The following is a 14,799-nucleotide window of genomic DNA, read 5'->3' as shown; positions in this document are numbered from 1 at the left end:
ACATACCTGTATTACATGCTGCATTATGGCATTAAGAACATAAAATGACTGTAATATAAATATGATTCAGCACATAATTACATTTCATAACTCAAAAGGGGTGTCCCAGGGGAACATTCTCAGAACTTTTGTTAACATTCTGGCAAGGTTCTCTCAAAGTTACGAACAAACGTTCTTCCAGTTGTAAGCCCGTCTAAATCGGTCCAATGGTGGTATCTGATAGAACGGGTGAAGGTCTCTGCGCGTTACTGTCTTTCCTTTCATGCAACACAACAAGATTAAATGAAATACATTTTCTCATATGTATTACCTCATTATTTCATCTGACTCCATAAATGAAAAAGGTTTTCATTAAATGTGAGCATTATTCCTTTTAACTCTTTACTTATATTTTACCCGTTCATATTAGGAAGCTATGTCGCTCTGAGGTCCTCATGCCTTCTGCTTAACGCGGGTCTCACGATCACAAGCTCGTCAGTTTTGGTCACCAAACTGAGGAAATTGGCTATATACCTGAGATTGGTCGCATTCACGCTTACACAATTAAAGATACTTTGGTATAGCCCCCGTGATTGCATACACTTGAAATTAAAGTAACGTTTACTTCAGGCAGAGGTATGGCCACTATTACAGATACAAGTTGACCAACATTGCTTCTCTTATAATAGCTTTGGATTGGCCATGCCGTGGTTTCCCATGTACACTTATCTAAAGTAACATTCAATTAAAACAGAGGTAAGACACACCCAAATTTAGATTGGTCAAGCAGCATTTTTGCTGTTCTAAACGGAAATTCACTTTTTGTCTTTGTGAACCACGTACACTTGAATTAGTGCCAAATATTAGTCGTCACTAATCTGACGCAAAACTTGCGGTAACATTATCCTGGAAATTACCCCTGTTCTCGCGAGAGCACAAGTTGAATTTGCTCAGCGAGTAACTCTGGTGTCGAATAATGATGCTCATTAAATATGCCTTTGTATCCGAGCTGCACCAATCACATCAGGTTATCTGATATAGGCGGGCCAGAGGTGAGCTAAACAGATGACGACAGCGATGTGACGTCGAAGTCATTAGTAAACATTGCAAGATGGCTATGGATGAACACCAGTTGTTTGAAACGGCTTTGGCCGCTACAATGAACGAGTCAGACTTGGCTTTTTATCTAAAAGAGGAACAGAAGACGGAGCTCGAATCGTTCCTTTGCAAGAAGGGCGTTTTTCCTGTTTTGCCGACCGGATACGGCAAGAGTCTAATCTACCAGTTAGCTCCGCTGGTAGCTAAGCGTATGGGGCTTGTTGTGATTGGTCGTAGTGTTATCCAATTGCGTGCAGTGAGATTTTCAAATGCATGCTTGCTTGGGAATTTTGGTGATCTCATCATGAGAATGAGAAGGAATGGGGGAAGAGGGAAATAGATGTAAATTAGGATGATGCTAACTTCACAAGAGAGAGTTTAAATGTTAATTTCCTTTGTTTTCTCAGAGAGTTGCCCTCTCTTCCATTTCTTCCAGTTTTTCCAGTCTTACACAATAACATGAACAGAATAATTTTGCAAAGTTATCTGGCATTTAATAATGTCCTCGAAATATTATTTATACATCGTCCATGGAACACTTTTTGGTTACACTTTTTTGAAGGTGTCATTGTTACAGTGTAATTATACATTTAAGTACTGAGTAATATTATGCTGAGAAAAATACGGAGTAATATTAATTAACAACATATACTTATTATAGGGTTATTATGATTTGGTTGAGGTTTAGTTGCATGTAATTATGCATAATTTACTCTTACTACTGTGATAAGTACAGTACATGTAACATATGTAACAAGGACACTGTAAAATAAAGTGTTACCCACTTTTTTTCTTGAAATGTTTTAGATGGACGTTCATCTAATGTTATTTTTATTTTTTATTTTACATATGCTACTTTTATATGTTTTCTGAAACATTCCCATGTTTGCAAAATGATAACATGCAATTCTCTGTTAACATTTGCATATGAAAAAATTTACTTTTTTAAAAAAACATTTAAAAAACTAAACATTCAGAGAGAGCATTTAAACGTTTTTATAACATTAGTAAAATATTCCCATGGCATACTTTTGAATAAGGAAGAGATAGAGGAGATGGATAGAAAGATGTCAGATGAACAGACTGAGAACTTTATCTTTTTAGATAAAAACACATGGACATTTGCAGTTGAAAAAAGTTAATACATTACAACATATTTTATTGCAATACTCAGCATATCGCAACATGTTTAAAATCACAATAATATCGTACGGTGGCTTAAGACCCGTGATAATATCGTATCGTGGAGTTTCAGGTGATTTGCACCTATATTGCCTTTCTACAAATTATTTGCTGCATTATGGCATTAAGAACAAAATGATTGTAAAGCTTATTGTGGAACACACACACACACACACACACACACACACACACACACACACACACACACACACACACACACACACACACACACACACACACACACACACACACACACACGAGCAGCATGTTCGTTCCAGAGCCCAGAAAACATTTGGACAAATCCAGCTCCCAGCTAAATGTGTTGGTCTGCCAAAGCTCTGAGAGCACCTCTGGAGCTCCTCCAGCGTCCTCTGGTTGCGCGGCCGCAGGAATATTACTGGGTTGGATTTGTTTACTGGAACTGTCACAGGAGTTCATCATTGCAGTAAAACGCTTTAAAAGAGCCGTGATTTGTAACGTTCGTTTGGCGTAAATGCAAACAACTCTGGTTTATCAGTCAGGTGCTGACTGCGTCACCCACAATGCCTTGTGATTGTGAAATGCCGCAGCGACGTGGCTTTCGGTCTAATTTATTCATCCACTTTCAACGGAAGCCATTTTCCCCAGTAGAGCGAGACTAGCGTAATTATCCTAATTAGTGCTAATTCAACATGGCTGAGCCCATTTTTGTAATGAGCCCCTCATGGAGAGCACAGAGGAGGAGGGTCTCCGGTCACCGCCTCCCTTTGTTGCCACAGTAACCGTTTCCGTAGCGACCCGCTCTTGACAGTGATGGGAAATGAAGAGGGGTTAATTTCCCTGTGAAGGGGCACAAATTAAAGCTGAAATGAAAGAAAAAGTCAAATGCCTCCTGTTTGCAAATGAACTTCTGACAGACATTGGCAAAAAAAAAAAAAAAATACACCATAATGAACAGATCCACTACCAAATACAGCTTCAAATCAGACAGCATGTCAACATCACAACATCACAAACCAGCCCTTGTGAAAAACGTACACTTTAGCATATACGTTACAAAGAGTGTTTGTTACAGAATAATATATTTAAAAAAAAGGCTTAACTGTGAACTGCATGTAATGTTTTAAGACTTAACTGCATGTTAATTGCAATGAATAAAAATGTATTATAGTTTAAATTGATATGAAATTAGACTTTTTGACCCAGTTAATATTACTTCTATTGTCTTTGAAATATAATATTATATATATATATATAATATATATAATCCTAATATTAATTCGATGCAAAAAAATAAAAATTTAACTGTAACATTTTTAATCTCATTCCAATGACACAATTCAAATACAGCAGAGGAATTAATTTTGTATCCTATTTCCCCCCCCCCCCCCAAAAGGCCAATAACAGATCGATCCTACGCCAAACTCTAACCTAACTCATTTATTTTTATTTTTTTTACATTTCGCCATTTTTACGCTTCATGCAATCAGAAAAGCTTGCAATTGATAGGCTCTATGTCACCTTTTCAGCGCTGCACTCATTGTGTTCTGTTTTCCGGTTTGTATTTCCACAGCATGAAGGGAATCTCTAACGGATTCATGATTGAACCGCTCATTTTAAAATATTCCCTACTGACATTTGTTATGACATCCACTTCAAACATAATAATATGGAAGTAAAATAATGACAAATGTTTTTGAAACAAAAACCTTGACGAATTGCACTACTTGAAAGAATATGCATTGCATTAACCCTGCTTGCATTTTAATGCATTGTATTTTTAGGGCTTACATTTTTATGGGCTGAAATTCAACATGGTTGTATATTTAAGCTGTGAATATTTCAATTCAAAACATTTCACAAATATCTTCATTAATAAAAATTCAATAATCCATATTCACCTGTCAGATTTCACTTCCAAAATGTTCATTCTGTTAAAAAAACAGATACTTTCTCACTCTCGCCAGCAACTCCACTTCTGTGCTTCTCACAGAAAATGGAAGAACTAGTGGATGCTGGAACCAGACTATCCCACTCTTTTGCTGCAAGCCCCCAGATACCAACCAAAAAACGTCAGGCACCTCAAACACCGAAGCCTGCGCGCCGAGCTCGCCCGCCCCCTCCTGTGAGAGCTCTTCGGCCTCTTCGGCCAAAACGCCAGGGCCCACACCCTCCTCCATCTGCTCGAGGTGAACCAAAAACAACTGATACCAGCTCTCAGTGATGTGTTTTGGGTTCCTGCTATGATAACTTTCTCAAATGTTTACAGAACAAGCGGGAACCCAGTGTGCCTGTATCTTTCTCTATTGCTGTTCTATTACAAGATAGAAAGTCTAAGGCCTTCAATAGCCGTACAGCAAACCCAACTAATCTGGTGCCTATTACATGTCAAACTAAGATTGCTGTGGGGACAAAAAGTAAGACTGTTAAGTTAGCACTTTTAAACATTCGCTCACTTAAAAATAAATCACTTCTAGTCAACGACTTAATAACCACAAACAACCTGGACTTTATGTTTCTAAATGAAACCTGGCTAGAAGACAGCTGCAGTGCAACAATCCTCAATGAAACAGCCCCTCCTAACTTTAATTTTATGAGTGTCTGCAGAGCTGTTAAAAGAGGTGGGGGTCTAGCTGCTCTTTTTAAAGATATCTATCAATGTAAGCAAATATCATTTGGGAATTACCCGTCTTTCGAATATCTGGGTACTGTGTTAAAAGGTGCTCCACGCATTTTACTTATCATTATTTACAGGCCTCCAAAATATTCTCCAGCCTTTGCTGAGGACTTTACAGAACTGTTATCAACAATTACCTCAGAGTTTGACTGTTTTGCCATTGCTGGAGATTTTAACATTCACATAGATAATGCAGAAAACAATATGGCAAAAGAAATCAAAACTGTTTTAAAAACTTTTGATCTGACTCAGCATGTACATGGACCCACACACAATCATGGACACACTCTAGATTTACTTATCAGTAAGGGTCTAAACATTTCATCGATTTTTATTAAGGATGTAGCACTGTCTGATCATTTCTGTATTTTCTTTGATATATTGATCTCTCCTGCCACTGAAGCTAGATCTGTGTCTGTCAAGAAGAGATGCTTAAATGAGAACACTAGTGTACTATTTATGAAGGCTATATCCTTAACACCAAGCATATCTGCTGACTCTGTTGATTTTCTCCTTGATTCTTTTAACTCAAAAGTTAAAAATATAATTGATGATATTGCTCCTGTTAAAGTCAGGAAGAAGAGTGGCAGACAAAAAGCACCTTGGAGAAACTCAACAGCAGTGCAACATATGAAAAGACAATGCAGAAAAGCAGAGCGCATGTGGCGGAAGACAAAACTTGTAGTCCATTATAACATCTACAAAGACAGCCTGCATGCTTTCAATATGGAACTAGGCAAAGCTAGACAGACTTTCTTCTCAAATATTATAAACAGCAATTTAAACAACACACGCACTCTTTTTGCTACTGTAGAGAGACTGACAAACCCCCCAAGCCAGATTCCTAGTGAAATGCTCTCAAACAGCAAGTGCAGTGAGTTTGCTTCTTTCTTCTCTGAGAAAATCAATAATATCAGAAAGCACATCCTTGAGTTGCACTGAGGTCAGACAGATCAGACCACCTGAGAAAGTAGTTACTATGTCTGACTTCAAAGAAATTGATGGCAAAATTTTGGAAGAAACCGTACAACACCTTAAAACATCAACATGCGCCCTTGACACACTTCCCACATATTTTTTCAAAAGTGTGCTAAACAGTTTAGAAGCAGATCTTCTAGAAGTGGTAAATGCCTCACTTCTCTCTGGGAGTTTTCCAAACTCCCTGAAAACTGCAGTTGTCAAGCCCCTCCTGAAAAAGAGCAATCTGGATAAGACCATATTAAGCAACTATAGACCGATCTCAAATCTTCCTTTCATAGGCAAGATCATTGAAAAAGTTGTCTTCAATCAGCTGAACAAATTCTTAAGCTCGAATGGATACTTTGACAATTTTCAATCTGGTTTCCGACCGCACCACAGCACAGAGGTGCGGTCAGCTCTGCTCATAAAGATATTAAACGATATTCGCTTAAATACTGATTCAGGAAAATTATCAGTGCTGGTACTACTCGACCTCAGTGCTGCATTTGACACTGTCGATCATAACATACTTCTTGACAGGCTGGAAAACTGGGTGGGGCTTTCTGGGATAGTCCTAAAATGGTTCAGGTCATACTTAGATGGGAGAGGTTATTATGTTAGTATAGGAGACCATAAGTCTGAGAGGACATCCATGACATGCGGAGTCCCTCAAGGCTCAATTCTTGCGCCACTCCTGTTCAACCTGTATATGCTCCCAATGAGCCAAATAATGAGAAATAACCAAATTGCTTACCACAGCTATGCAGACGACACACAGCTGTACTTAGCCCTATCGCCTAATGATTACAGCCCCATTGACTCCTTGTGCCGATGCATTGACGAAGTCAACAGTTGGATGTGTCAAAACTTTCTTCAATTAAACAAAGACAAAACTGAAGTTATTGCGTTTGGAAACAAAGATGAAGTTCTCAAAGTGAACGCATACCTTCACTCTAGGGGTCAAACAACTAAACATCAAGTCAGGAATCTTGGTGTGACACTAGAGTCAGACCTTAGTTTCAGTAGTCATGTCAAAGCAATAACTAAATCAGCATACTATCATCTGAAAAATATTGCAAGAATTAGATGCTTTGTTTCCAGACAAGACTTAGAGAAACTTGTGCATGCTTTCATCACCAGCAGGGTGGATTATTGTAATGGACTCCTCACTGGCCTTCCCAAAAAGACCATAAGACAGTTGCAGCTCATACAGAACGCTGCCACCAGGATTCTGAGCAGAACCAGAAAATATGAACATATCACACCAGTCCTCAGGTCTTTACACTGGCTCCCAGTTAGATTTAGGATTGATTTTAAAGTATTATTACTGGTATATAAATCATTCAATGGCCTAGGATGTGCTCACTGCAGATATGCTCACTGAATATAAACCCAACAGATCACTCAGATCATTAGGATCATATCAGCTAGAAATACCAAGGGTTCACTCTAAACATGGTGAGTCTGCTTTTAGCTATTATGCCAGCCGCAGCTGGAACCAGCTTCCAGAAGAGATCAGATGTGCTCCTACAGTGGTCACATTCAAATCCAGACTCAAAACACTTCTGTTTAGCTGTGCATTTACTGAATGAGCACTGTGCCGCAGTTCGTCCGACTGTTTGTACTGTACTGTATTTTATTCTATTTTTCTAAACTGTTTTAATTATTCTTATTTCTTTTAATTATTTTAATTTCTCCTATGTCAGCAGGGCATTTAGCCCGCAACTGTAAATGCCCACTCAGAAGGTGATAATGTGAAAGTGACGTGTATTAATGTGGGTTTGAAAGTAGAACAGTATTTAAATGACGATATTAAAGTTTTCGTCTGAGAAAGAATGTGAACGCAGTGCTAAAGAAAGTGAAAAGAACGTGTGAGTAAATGAGGGAGAATAGAAAGTTAAAGGAAAGTTGATAGATGGAAGTCGTAAGAAGATTGAAGGTTAAAAGAAGGTTGAAAGATTTAAGTCTTAAGGGAATCCTTTGAAGGAAAGATCTATAATAATATTTTATTTTTTATTTTTTAAAAGTACTGTATTTTATTTTATTTTTCTAAACTGTTTTAATTATTCTTATTTCTCTTCATTATTTTAATTTCTTCTATGTAAAGCACTTTGAATTGCCATTGTGTATGAAATGTGCTATATAAATAAACTTGCCTTGCCTTGCCTTAAAAAAATACAACCTATAATATTCGACAGGCAATTTTCGGTCCATTTTATTTCGCTTTACAAATTCGCTTTCACAAATTCAGTGGTTCAAATTTGACAGAAAATTCAACATTTGACATCCGGGAACGGCAGGCATATCAGTAGATTGCCGATTGATGATCTCCATAGCTATTAGTCGACCTCACCAGCAGGAGGTGCAAGCGGCTGTTGACGAAGAAAAATATAGAGCAACGGGTGAGAGACTCATTCATTCATAAAAACAGATTTACAGAAATAGATTATCAGGGCCAGTATATGGAAAAGCTGATAAAGACACAAAAGCTGTGTTTACATTGAAGTCTTCACTGTTACTTTTGTACATGTAAGTTTTGCACAGGTTTCTCAATCGTGACCTAGATTATTTTATTTCCCGATGCTGATGTACAGATCAAACATTAAATCAAACGTTAAGCCTTATATAGAGAAGCTGCTGCAGAACTGGTGATTCCCTCAATACGTTACTCTCCAGGATTCCCCTGAGGTCAGTTTCACGCTAAGCGATTCCCAGTGAAGTACTGGCATAAGTTGGCCTGATACTGGATATTCACACATTTAGGGTCCCCAGGGTCTCTAAAGTTACGACATTGGTACACACGTTTCTAACTTCAATAGCATTTGAAGAGAATTACTTAGTCATAAAACCAACTGTGAAGTGTTCATGTTGGTGCCAGGCATGATGCACACCTTTTATATAGGTATCAGTATCATATCAGTGTCGAGCCAACTTTATGCCAGTACTTCACTAGGAATCGCTTAGCGTGAAACTTTCATATTCTGGTCCATCTGCTTGCCTGTAATAATAATAATAATAATAATTCATTACATTTATATAGCGCTTTTCTCGGCACTCAAAGCGCTTTACATAGAAAGGGGGAATCTCCTCAACCACCACCAATGTGCAGCATCCACTTGGATGATGTGACGGCAGCCATATTGCGCCAGAACGCCCACCACACACCAGCTTACTGGTGGAGAGGAGACAGTGATGAAGCCAATCAGTATATGAGGATGATTAGGAGGCCATGATGGACAGAGGCCACTGGGCAAATTTGGCCAGGATGCCGGGGTTACACCCCTACTCTTTCGAAAGACATCCTGGGATTTTTAATGACCACAGAGAGTCAGGACCTCAGTTTTACGTCTCATCCGAAGGACGGTGTAGCCTGTAGCCTATTAATGTAGCCTACATCTCCAATAAGGTGGGAGTTTGGTCTTTTACATCACTGTATTTTGTCCATTGAGTTACTTTAAGTTTCCTGACAGCAGGGGAATCCTGGAGAGTGATGTATTGAGGGAATCCCCAGTTATGCAGTAGCTTCTTGCCAAAATGCAATCTAGGGTCTTTTTGTTAATCTACCCGAAGCAAACTTTCGTTTAAAAGCATAATTAGAATGGAAACGCCACTTTTAAGTTGGACCATATTTTCGTTTTTCTGTCAAATTGCCTTTTGAATGGGAGTGCTAGGGTGCCCCTAGGATTATGATAGCATCAAAATCACTATTTTTAAAACATTAAATCCCCGTTCACACCGCCAGCGACACACAGCGACAAAGCGACACGATCCCATTCATTTCAATGGAGCGCGGGCGACTTCCAGTGACACGAGCGACAGTGACCGTTAGCGACAGAATGTGGGCGTCAAGCGACGCGAGACGTGACAAAAGTTCAGAAATTTCAACTTTATGCAAATGAGGAGCGGTTTTTAGAGAGACAACCAATAGGAAAGAATACTTTCAGTGGAGCTCACGTCACCGTCTCGAGTGCAGGCAAAACAGAAGAGTTCGAGGGCGATTTCACTGTTTTATATGATTTGACTGTAACCACATACATGGATATAATAAAATGATGCATGGAAAATAAACTGTCGACAGTCTCAGTGAGTTTAATTCATACATTTATAGTTCGAGTGTTGTAATTTTATGATGCAATTTTAGCACTGCCGCAGTCCATTTTACAGTTTCCCCTGCATTATGTTGACTATTAGGAACAAGAAAATGTATTATTTGTCAAATTCGAACGACATATTAGTGATTTATGACAGTATGAGTGAGTTTCATTTGATTGATCGATCGTTAATCTAGTAACGTTAAATGATTTAATCCACTGAACACTGCTGTAGTAATATAAAAACACTCTCCCAACAGCATACTGTTACTTTTAATTATTTTGAGCTAATTCCTAGTCAAATTAAAATGATATAGTTGTATATATCACTTGTGATGTTATTTTGAATAGATATGGCCAGACGTGCAGTCTACCAAAAACATTAGAGCAACAGCACTACGAACGCCCACAAGCGACTCTCAGTACAAAGACTAGCGACATACAGCGACAAAGTCGCTGGCGGTGTGAACGGGGCTTAAGAAGGCTCAACACAACATGAAACTTTGCTCAAAGTATCACCAGGGGCTCTACACATGAACTCGAGCATTAAGAACATTGTTTGTGTACACAGAGTTTACTAAAAAGAAAGATTTTGAACAACTCACTGTAGCTGTTGTTGTTTCCGTCCGCCGGGATTTTGTCAGTCAAAAATAGTCGATCACATGAACATTCATGACGTGTTCCTTTGTTTAGATTCTATGTGTTTTATAATACATATGTACATCTGTACACCAAACACAAACTTTTTGAAAAAAGGTCACAGGGCCCTGTTATTGTTAAAAAAATTAATAAATCATTCAATTGATTACATCAACATATTCAATGGAAATTAAATTGATTAGAGATGATTTTCAATTATAAAAAAATTGTTAAACCATTAAAATGGAATCCAGAAACATTTAATTGGAAAACAAAATGGAATCCAGAAATAAGTAAATAAGTAAATAAAAAAAATTAATAATAAAAAAATTTAAATGAATTTCACCGAGCCCTATACATGTCTCTGATTTTCTGATCTGTAGATGTGCCCATTCTTCAATGTGCGTATGAGGACTTTTTCTTAACCTGTTTTTTTTCTACAACAGTTAAAAACGGTGCGCCCGATCAGGATGAGGTGATTGGCATATGTGCTGAAGTTTTGTTCCAAATAGATGTATTGCATTGAATTGACTTGCAGTTTAAGATATATTTCAGGAATGGGATTGGATTAATTCACATTAATGATAATCAGTAAATGTAAACATACTGTACATTTTGCTTTATATAGCACCAAATTTTATGGCCTACAGGTTGACATTCAGCACAATGACATTTGGATGCTAAAAATCTTAGCAACAATTTGTACGCAATATAGTGCTTGTTCTTAGTATATTGATTATGATTATAATAATAATAATAATGATTATACTGTACATGTTGCAATAATGACCGTACATGTCCACTGGCGTAGAATGGCTGGAGCTGAGTAGACATTTTCATTATATTCTCTATAAAAGCTGAGTGACACGCTGCTGCAGGGGATCATAGGATTCCCAGCGGGGAGCACATGACTGCTGAACTTGATGCAAATGAATGGATTTAGTGCTGAGATCACATCGTTGAATGTTACTGTGTTTAATGCAGGTTTCACATGCAGTTCAAATGGACTGTGGCTGGACTAATAAAAGTGTATTAAATATGCACATTGGGCTCTTGAGAAGAAAGTATTTGTTTTTCTCAGCTGTATATTATATACCATATATATTATGAGTTATAATTAATTGTAAATATTTAAATGAGCTTAACAATTTGTGTCTTTAGTTTCATTTTCATGGACTGTTTTACTTTCCTGCCAGTCAGTAGTTGGATATTCATTCAATCATCACACCTGTTTGTTATTTAGTCATCATCACTTTGTATTTTAGTTCTTCTTTGTTCTCAGTTGAGTTTTCAGGTTTTGTCTTGTCAACATGCTGTTTCTTCATACCTGTGGATTACCTAAGTTTGTTTTATTTAATAAATACTTTTTTCGAGAGAGAGAACCAATTGTCCTCATTATGAGCAGTTTGCTGGATGCTATTTCAATAGACAAATTTTATCTTTTTCATATATTTTCTTTATATATGCCCTTAATCTTGATGTTCTTGTTGGAGGTGTGGATCAGTTTTAAGGACACACACACATATATATCTGACAATATAATTTCTATCCAGAGAAAAATGTCTCTATTCATCCTAAATTTACATGTATTGAGGTTTGCTGGTCACATTTTGTGTTCCTCCAAGCATATAATCAACATTTCTAATGAAAAATAACAATGTTACGGCACAATTATCCTAAAATGTCAGAGTCGCTTTTCAATACGACTACTGCCAAATGAAATTCAAATGAGTCATCATTATGCATATTTTTATTTATACAAGATACAAATGAAACATCATAACAATTAAATATCTGAGTGGCATGTCAGTGATTAAAGGGATAGTTACCAAAAAATTAAGATTCTGTCATAAATTTTCAAATGAGGTTGCACAAATGATGCCGTTTCTCCATGTTGCTTTTTTCTATACTAAAACAGATCAACGTGACCATGACTGACAGAGCTTTTTTTGTGCCCTTTTTAGACTTTAACAGTCGTGGTCACTTAGATCTGTTGTTGTATCTGTCACAGCATGAAGATTCCCAAAGTATATATTATGGGGCCTGTAAGACTCTTTTTAAAAAAATAAAAAAATAAAAACTTTTTATGTAGCAGGGATGCATTACATTTATCGAAAACGGGCATTTATTATGTTACAAAATACTTATATTTCAAATAAATGCTGTACTTTTGAGCTTTCTGTTCATCAAATAATCCTAAAAATAATAAGAATAAATAATAAGAATAAGAATCATTGATAATAATAAAGTTTTCCTTAAGCATCAAATTAGCATATTATAATTATTTCTGAAGGATCATGTGAAAGTGAAGACTGAATAAATGATACTGATTCAGATTTGCACTACATGGATAAATTACATTTTAAAATACATTCACACAGACATAGTTATTTTTAATTGTAATAAATAAATAATAAAACCCCTTGTTAAATCTCTCTCTTTCACACATTATAAAGAATCACATAAGTTTAATCATGATGACTGTTTGTATATTTTCATATAGTTTCTCATATGAAATGTTTGTATTTTTTGTGCAGGTCTCCGGAGGGAAAATGTTCCACTGACTTTCAGTTCTGCAACCTCAAAGTAAGATCAACTGACACACACACACACACACACACACACACACACACACACACACACACACACACACACACACACACAGCTCTGAGAAACCTGTACACATGTATGAACCAGTGTTTGAGGCTAATCTTTGATCAGTTAATAAGTGATAGTTGGTTTGGTTGTGATAACATTTGAGACAGATGAAGATGAAAATATGTCTGTTTGTATCTGCTGAAGGCTGCCTGCGCCGTCAGGCTTTGATGGAGCTGTGAAAATGGATCTCTTAATGCTCATCTGATGGGCGAGTGTGATCTGTGTTTGTGATCATTGGTGTTTGTCTGCATTGTTTTGCAGAGACAATCATCAGCGCTGATTTGGCACACACTTGACTGCTGAATTTGTCTCTATAATGTGCTGTTGTTTCTTGTGTTCGGTCTTGATTTCTTGCAGATGTTACAGAGATCTCACTGATGAACGATCAAATACATTCATCTGCCACCATGTCTGAGATGTACAATAGATCCGGTTCTTCAGGACGTGCCATTTGAACAGATCTGCATCCACTCTTATTCATCTTTAATCGAGTCTAAAGCCCAATTTATACTTCTGTGTCCAACTCATGCTTGTAGCTACGTCATAGGCTGTGTGTAGCACGCGTAGCCTACGGCATACCCTGACGTGCACCTCTCCAAAAATGTAACAACGCGTCAATTCTACACGGACTGCAAGCGCTGTGATTGGTCTGCTAGAACCCCTCCCTCGGGTTTCACATGTGTAATTGCATGTCAACGCAGACAATGACGCAGAAGTGTAAATGAAAACCAATGCATAGCCCAAAGTGGCGTAGGTCCGACGCAGAAATATAAATCAGCCTTTACCTTCGCTCTTTCCCTGAACGCGGTTACCATCAGTGACTTCTATCAGGTCCTCTCCTCACTGCTGTTCTTGACATTCAATTTAACCTGTTTTTTTTTAGTTTAACTGTTTTATCCGTCTTCAACTTCCCTGTCTGCTGTCTTTGACATCACAGTCTGTAGTGAAAGTAGGCAAATTTCAAACAGCATTTTCGCTCCCTTGAAGGGCACTCCGGGAAGGGGACGCCATTTGTTGGGACTTTCCAAATGAAAGTGAATAATTGAATCCCTTCAAGAAGGGCCCTTCCACAAGTCTGTTAGCAAAGGCTACACATGATGATCACTTCAAGGAAGTTATTTTATCATTTATGGTTATGTGACCCAGGGTGGCGATTCATTTTAAAGCTAGATGTTGGTAGAGTTCATGTGAACATATAAACAGAATAATTCAAGTTGTTTTATTTGTGATATATTACACACATTTTTGGCATACATTTCATATGAAGTTTAATTGGTAAGAAATATTAGGTACGTTAAATGTGATTACATGCAGGGTCCAAAGATGAGACAGCAAGTTTAAAGTTGAGAGTAGACACACAAACACACACACACACACACACACACACACACACACACACATACATATTTTAAAAATGTCATTATACAATTTATATTAATTAATAATTAATATTTTTTAGTAATTAATTGATTTTACAGCACAACAGTATTACAATATGAATTATTAATGTATGCTGTTAATATTTACGCCTTTTTT

The 14,799-nt window shown here is 37.3% G+C and overlaps 1 protein-coding gene across 3 annotated transcripts in view; it reads left to right on the top strand.

The window, feature by feature from the left end:
* The window catches only part of LOC309484770 (receptor-type tyrosine-protein phosphatase delta), a 666,889-nt gene that overhangs the window by 300,564 nt on the left and 351,526 nt on the right, over nt 1–14,799 (top strand). For all 3 annotated transcript variants that reach the window (XM_082151147.1, XM_082151149.1, XM_082151148.1), the window contains exon 6: nt 13,143–13,191. The gene's annotated coding sequence lies outside the window, so the exon portion shown is untranslated. The remainder of the gene's footprint in view (nt 1–13,142; nt 13,192–14,799) is intronic.

Source organism: Leuciscus leuciscus (genome assembly GCF_965113295.1).
Source record: "Leuciscus leuciscus genome assembly, chromosome: 2".
Classification (NCBI taxonomy): domain Eukaryota; kingdom Metazoa; phylum Chordata; class Actinopteri; order Cypriniformes; family Leuciscidae; genus Leuciscus; species Leuciscus leuciscus.
The sequence above is the reverse complement of the archived record's forward strand: the minus strand, read 5'-3'. Positions and strand labels throughout refer to the sequence as shown.